This window comes from Chiloscyllium punctatum, chromosome 28 (genome assembly GCF_047496795.1).
Source record: "Chiloscyllium punctatum isolate Juve2018m chromosome 28, sChiPun1.3, whole genome shotgun sequence".
Taxonomy (NCBI): domain Eukaryota; kingdom Metazoa; phylum Chordata; class Chondrichthyes; order Orectolobiformes; family Hemiscylliidae; genus Chiloscyllium; species Chiloscyllium punctatum.
This window is the reverse complement of record NC_092766.1, coordinates 6,719,059-6,726,609: the sequence shown is the minus strand read 5'-3', so window position 1 is coordinate 6,726,609 and position 7,551 is coordinate 6,719,059.

The following is a 7,551-nucleotide window of genomic DNA, read 5'->3' as shown; positions in this document are numbered from 1 at the left end:
ACCTGGGGAGGTCTCTCTAACATCCCCTCTCTCTCTCTCACACACACACACTCCTGTACCTGGGGTGCTCTCTCTAACATCCTCTCTCTCTCTCTCACACACACTCCTGTACCTGGGGAGGTCTCTCTAACATCCCCTCTCTCTCTCACACACACACACTCCTGTACCTGGGGAGGTCTCTCTAACATCCCCTCTCTCTCTCACACACACTCCTGTACCTGGGGAGGTCTCTCTAACATCCCCTCTCTCTCTCACACACACTCCTGTACCTGGGGAGGTCTCTCTAACATCCCCTCTCTCTCTCACACACACACACTCCTGTACCTGGGGAGGTCTCTCTAACATCCCCTCTCTCTCTCACACACACACTCCTGTACCTGGGGAGGTCTCTCTAACATCCCCTCTCTCTCACACACACACACACACTCCTGTATCTGGGGAGGTCTCTCTAACATCCCCTCTCTCTCTCACACACACACACACTCCTGTATCTGGGGAGGTCTCTCTAACATCCCCTCTCTCTCTCTCACACACACACCCCTGTACCTGGGGAGGTCTCTCTAACATCCCCTCTCTCTCACACACACACTCCTGTACCTGGGGAGGTCTCTCTAACATCCCCTCTCTCTCTCACACACACACTCCTGTACCTGGGGAGGTCTCTCTAACATCCCCTCTCTCTCTCACACACACACACTCCTGTACCTGGGGAGGTCTCTCTAACATCCCCTCTCTCTCTCACACACACACACTCCTGTACCTGGGGAGGTCTCTCTAACATCCCCTCTCTCTCTCACACACACACACTCCTGTACCTGGAGAGGTCTCTCTAACATCCCCTCTCTCTCTCACACACACACTCCTGTACCTGGGGAGGTCTCTCTAACATCCCCTCTCTCTCACACACACACACACATTCCTGTACCTGGGGAGGTCTCTCTAACATCCCCTCTCTCTCTCTCACACAGACACACACACGGGAGGTCTCTCTCTCTCTCTCTCTCTCTCACACACACACACACACACACTCCTGTATCTGGGGAGGTCTCTCTAACATCCCCTCTCTCTCTCTCACACACACACTCCTGTATCTGGGGAGGTCTCTCTAACATCCCCTCTCTCACACACACACACTCCTGTATCTGGGGAGGTCTCTCTAACATCCCCTCTCTCTCACACACACACACACACACACTCTTGTACCTGGGGAGGTCTCTCTAACATCCCCTCTCTCTCACACACACACACTCCTGTATCTGGGGAGGTCTCTCTAACATCCCCTCTCTCTCACACACACACACTCCTGTATCTGGGGAGGTCTCTCTAACATCCCCCCTCTCTCTCACACACACACTCCTGTATCTGGAGAGGTCTCTCTACCATCCCCTCTCTCTCTCGCACACACACTCCTGTATCTGGGGAGGTCTCTCTAACATCCCCTCTCTCTCTCACACACACACTCCTGTATCTGGGGAGGTCTCTCTAACATCCCCTCTCTCTCTCACACACACACTCCTGTATCTGGGGAGGTCTCTCTAACATCCCCTCTCTCTCACACACAGACACTCCTGTATCAGGGGAGGTCTCTCGAACATCCCCTCTCTCTCTCACACACAAACTCCTGTATCAGGGGAGGTCTCTCGAACATCCCCTCTCTCTCTCACACACACACTCCTGTACCTGGGGAGGTCTCTCTAACATTCCCCCGTCTCTCTCTCTCTCTCTCTCTCTCTCTCTCTCTCTCACACACACTCCTGTACCTGGGGAGGTCTCTCTACCATCCCCTCTCTCTCACACACACACACACTCCTGTAACTGGGGAGGTCTCTATAACATCCCCTCTCTCTCTCTCACACACACTCCTGTACCTGGGGAGGTCTCTCTAACATCCCCTCTCTCTCTCTCTCACACACACACTCCTGTAACTGGGGAGGTCTCTCTAACATCCCCTCTCTCACACACACACACACTCCTGTATCTGGGGAGGTCTCTCTAACATCCCCTCTCTCTCTCTCTCTCTCTCTCTCTCTCTCACACACACTCCTGTATCTGGGTACAAGGTGTGAAGGTAGGGCCCCTGCTATCTCACTGAGGACTGAAGGGACTCTCTAGCTGAAGGAACCAGTTGTGTGGAGCAGTCAGGGCCCACTGCCCACAAACCACATGTTGCTCGGCCCTGGTTTCTGGAGTTCATTCAGCCCATTACTTTGTATCCTGTTCACCAACAGAGGAGAGACAACTGCCTTTCACACCAACTTTCCATTAATATGGAAGGACCAGGACTGCCAGGATTCGACCAGCTGCTGCACAGAAAATAGGGAATTAAAAAAAAAACGCACCCTAAAGGGGTGTGTGTTTCCCTCGCGCCCTCCTGCCTGCTCAAACACACTCTGATAACCCCCCCCTCCCCCTCCCCACGCTGGGTCACCTACATCCCTAATATCTTTATAACTAATCCATGAATTCTTCTGCGGGTGAACGACACACTGTTATTTACATCTTTGTGATCGACCGTTCGCCCCGTGATTGCTCCCAGGTCTGTCCAGGAAATGGCATCAATTTTTAATTCCAGGAGACTCCGAGACTAGTCCTGAGAATTGGCAGCGCCGGGTCTAAGGAGGTGAAACAATGTCCAGAGCCACCTCCTATTATATTCTGACCAAAACCCAATTCCTTATCAGCTCTCCCACATGTGAGACATTGTGTACAACTTCTCCCTGAATGAGGATTGACCCCCTGAGCTGTACTTTCCTGAAGCAAAGGCTGTATTATCAGATCTTTGAGCTCCCAGTCTCTGGTTCCCCCTGTGCACTCAAGTCCCTGGGAGCAACCTGCCTGTGAAATTCCACTCGCTGAGGAAAATTCGATCCCGGAGAATTACAGGAACTAGCCAGCTCAAGGAGAAATGTGCAGACAGGACACAGCGGTTAGGGTCGGAGGGGGGGGGGGTGGGGGGGGGGGGGAGGTGGGGGTGGGGGGTTGCGGGGGTTGGGTGGGGGGGGGCAGACACACTTCACATTCCCCACACCGAGGGACAGCACAGGGTTAGATACAGAGTAAAGCTCCCTCTACACTGTCCCCCCCCCATCCCAGGGACAGGGACAGCACGGGGTTAGATACAGAGTAAAGCTCTCTCTACACTGTTCCCCCCCCCATCCCAGGGACAGGGGACAGCACGGGGTTAGATACAGAGTAAAGCTCCCTCTACACTGTCCCCCCTTTCCAGGACAGGGACAGCACGGTGTTAGATACAGAGTAAAGCTCCCTCTACACTGTCCCCCCATCAAACACTCCCAGGGACAGGGACAGCACAGGGTTAGATACAGAGTAAAGCTCTCTCTACACTGTCCCCCCCCATCACAGGGACAGGGACAGGGACAGCACGGGGGTAGATACAGAATAAAGCTCCCTCTACACTGTCCCCCCCCATCCCAGGGACAGGGATAGCACAGGGTTAGATACAGAGTAAAGCTCCCTCTACACTGTCCTCCCCATCCCAGGGACAGGGACAGCACGGGGTTAGATACAGAGTAAAGCTCCCTCTACACTGTCCCCCCCCATCCCAGGGACAGGGACAGCACGGGGTTAGATACAGAGTAAAGCTCCCTCTACACTGTCCCCTCCATCCCAGGGACAGGGTTAGATACAGAGTAAAGCTCCCTCTACACTGTCCCCCCCCATCCCAGGGACAGGGACAGCACGGGGTTAGATAAAGAGTAAAGCTTCTTCTACACTGTCCCCCCCATCCCAGGGACAGCGACAGCATGGGGTTAGATACAGAGTAAAGCTCCCTCTACACTGTCCCCCCATCAAACACTCCCAGGACAGGGACAGCACGGGGTTAGATAGAGAGTAAAGCTCCCTCTACACTGTCCCCCCCCATCCCAGGGACAGGGACAGCACGGGGTTAGATACAGAGTAAAGCTCCCTCTACACTGTCCCCCCTTTCCAGGACTGGGACAGCATGGGGTTAGATACAGAGTAAAGCTCCCTCTACACTGTCCCCCCTTTCCAGGACTGGGACAGCATGGGGTTAGATACAGAGTAAAGCTCTCTCTACACTGTCCCCCCATTAAACACTCCCAGGACAGGAATAGCACAGGGTTAGGTACAGAGTAAAGCTCTCTCTACACTGTCCCCCCATCAAACACTCCCAGGACAGGAATAGCACAGGGTTAGATACAGAGTAAAGCTCCCTCTACACTGTCCCCCCATCAAACACTCCCAGGACAGGAATAGCACAGGGTTAGATACAGAGTAAAGCTCTCTCTACACTGTCCCCCCATCAAACACTCCCAGGACAGGAATAGCACAGGGTTAGATACAGAGTAAAGCTTCCTCTACACTGTCCCCCCATTAAACAGTCCCAGGGACAAGGACAGCACGGGGTTAGATACAGAGTAAAACTCCCTCTACACTGTCCCCCCCATCCCAGGGACAGTGACAGCACGGGGTTAGATACAGAGTAAAGCTCTCTCTACACTGTCCCCCCGTCAAACACTCCCAGGACAGGGCCAGCACAGGGTTAGATACAGAGTAAAGCTCCCTCTACACTGTCCCCCCATCAAACACTCCCAGGACAGGGACAGCGCGGGGTTAGATACAGAGTAAAGCTCCCTCTACACTCTCCCCACCATCCCCTCAGGCCCTGTTCCAGGGTTGAATGGACTCCTCCTGTTTCTATGATCTGATGGAATTGTCCCATCTGTGTGTAGCTGATGGCTGTGTGATGGTCAGTGATTTGTCCCAGGTTGCTCTCAGTCCAGTACAATGTGTAGTAACTGCTCAGGGAACATGACTGGGATTATACACAGTCCCAGGCTTGTGAATTCCAGTCACCTTCAGTCGTTGAATTCTGTTTCTAGCATGTTTTCTCAGTAAGAATCGGAAAGTTGGTTGTGCCCTGGTCTCCTGGTAATATAATCGTCTCACCCTTGTATGTGAATGCATCCCACAAGGAGTGACATTGAACAGATCCAGTAACTGCGCTGGACTTCAAATAATTACTTATTTCTCGATCCAGACACATGGACAGATCTGACACAGAGCTTCTTAATGCTCCAACTTTCCTAATGGAAAATAAGTTGAGTAAAAATATTCATCTCATGTAGTATATGTGTACTCCACAGAGAGTCATCCAGCATGGAAACAGACCCTTCGACCCAACTAATCCGAAACTAGACCAGTCCCACCTCCCTCCAAACCCTTTCCTGTCTGTTTATGTCCTTATCCAAATGTCTTTTAAACATCGTTACTTCCCCCACACCCACCCCTCCCTCAGGAAGGTCACCCCACACACAAACCACACTCTGTGTCAAAAACAAATTACCCATCATGTCTTTTAAAAAATCTGTCTCCTCTCACCTTGAAGGGGTGCCCCTTTCGTCTCGAGATTCCCCATCCTAGGGAAAAGACAGCTACCATTCACCCTATCCGTGCCCCTCATGATTTTATAAACTTCTATAAGGTCCCACCTCTCATCCTCTTAAGCTGCAGTGAAAATGGTCCCAGACTTCTTTTCCCTAATTCTGGATTAGTGGTGCTGGAAGAGCACAGCAGTTCAGGCAGCATCCAAGTAGCTTCGAAATCGACGTTTCAGGGCAAAAGCCCTGTACCCAGCAGCATCCTGGTCAATCTCCTTAAACATTTTAGTTGCATAACAGTTAACCGTGAGTACCAGACCCCACAGTCTGCCGTGTAACTTCTGTTTAAAGTAGGCAGTAAGTTCCTTGCAAAGGGATAGACAAGTGAAAGAAATCAATATCTACCTCATACGCTAACCTCCAGAATTAACATCGAGTAGGTGTGAAGTATGGGTGAACTACGCATTAAAATAGCAGATACAACCAAGACAGACCTGACAAATTTCTCAGCAACATAACCAGATATCAATGAATACTGTGTGTCGCAAAATCTCTTTCAAACACCGACTCTCCCTAAAGCAATTCCAGTTCTTATGTTTGGAAGGTCTACCCTCCAATGCTCCTCAAACATTTTCCAAATCAGGCTTCTCAATGTCTCTTTTCACCACCTGGCTCAATCACTTCTTCTGAGATTGCGCTGCACTGGATTGGCAGTGTATACTCCATCCTGTAATCACTAGCTCTCAGCTTGCTCTGGGTGGAACCAGGCTGTCCTTGCCCCCAAGCTAGGGGGAGGTGGTGTCATGGGTTAATGTGACTACACCAGTAATCCTGAGGGAAATGTTCTGGGAACCTGGCTTCAAATCTCACGGTGGCATGCAGTGAGATCTCAGTTCAAGAAAGTCTGGAATTGAAAAGGCAATAAAAAAGCCATTTTGCCATTAAAAAGAAACTTGCTTCTCTAATGTCCTTAAGGGAAGGGATTTGGTGGTCCTCACCTGGTCCGGCCTACATGTGACTCTCCAGATCCACAGTGATGGGTTTGGTCATAAACCTCTCTGGGAAATGGCCAAGCAGGACACTTAGAATCACTGAATTCCTGGGGACAGGCCATTCAGCCCATCGATCCTCCATAGAGCATGCCCACCAGACCCACACCCCTGTCCTATCTCTGGATTTCCCTACCAATCCACCCTAACCTGCACATCCCTGGGCACTATGGGACAATTCCCCACGGCCAACCCACCCTAACCTGCACATCCCTGGGCACTATGGGACAATTCCCCATGGCCAATCCACCCTAACCTGCACATCCCTGGGCACTATGGGACAATTCCCCACGGCCAACCCACCCTAACCTGCACATCCCTGGGCACTATGGGACAATTTCCCATGGCCAATCCACCCTAACTTGCACATCTTTGGACTGTGGGAGGAAACTGGAGCACCCAGAGGAAACCCACACAGACACGGGGGAGAACGTGCAAACTCCACACAGATGGTTGCCCGAGGGTGGAATCGAACCTGTGTCCCTGGCGCTGTGATGCAGCAGTGCTAACCACCGAGCCACCGTGCCAGCCGAGGGTGTTTACCAATGGACAGGAAATAATGTCCTTGAGTGTGAAACTCTCATTTCATACCAGAGTATAAAAATATAATTGCTAGCTTCACCAAAATAAAAAGCAACCAGCTTCCTTGTATGGCCACTGAGCCGATAAAATGGCCTGGGAATTCCTCTGTCCCGAACTGACCAAGAGCACGGAGCCAGTGACCCTTCACCCACCTGCCCAGCTCGAACAGCAGAAGATGGGCTGAAGAGAGCCACCCACCGCCTCCATCACAAACTGAATCAGCGCGCTTGGCCCCCCTCCCTCTTTGTCCTGGAATATTCAGATGCCAGCCAAATACATGTCTCAATGGGCGCGGGCTAATTTACAAAACAAACAGAACATACAGATCACTCACAGGTCAATGTTGACAAAGCTGCTGGCTGGCACCGAAGCAACGGAGATCAGTGCTGACGGATTCTGTTCTTTCCTGTCAACAGCTGCAGGAGGTTCAGCGTGAGCTGTCCACGGCTCTGCTCTGTCTCGAACATGGTCACAAAGTGGACAGACATGCCTCAGATTAACATCTCATCTGAATGGCACCACCTCCGACAGTGCCCACTCCCTCAGCACTGACCCTC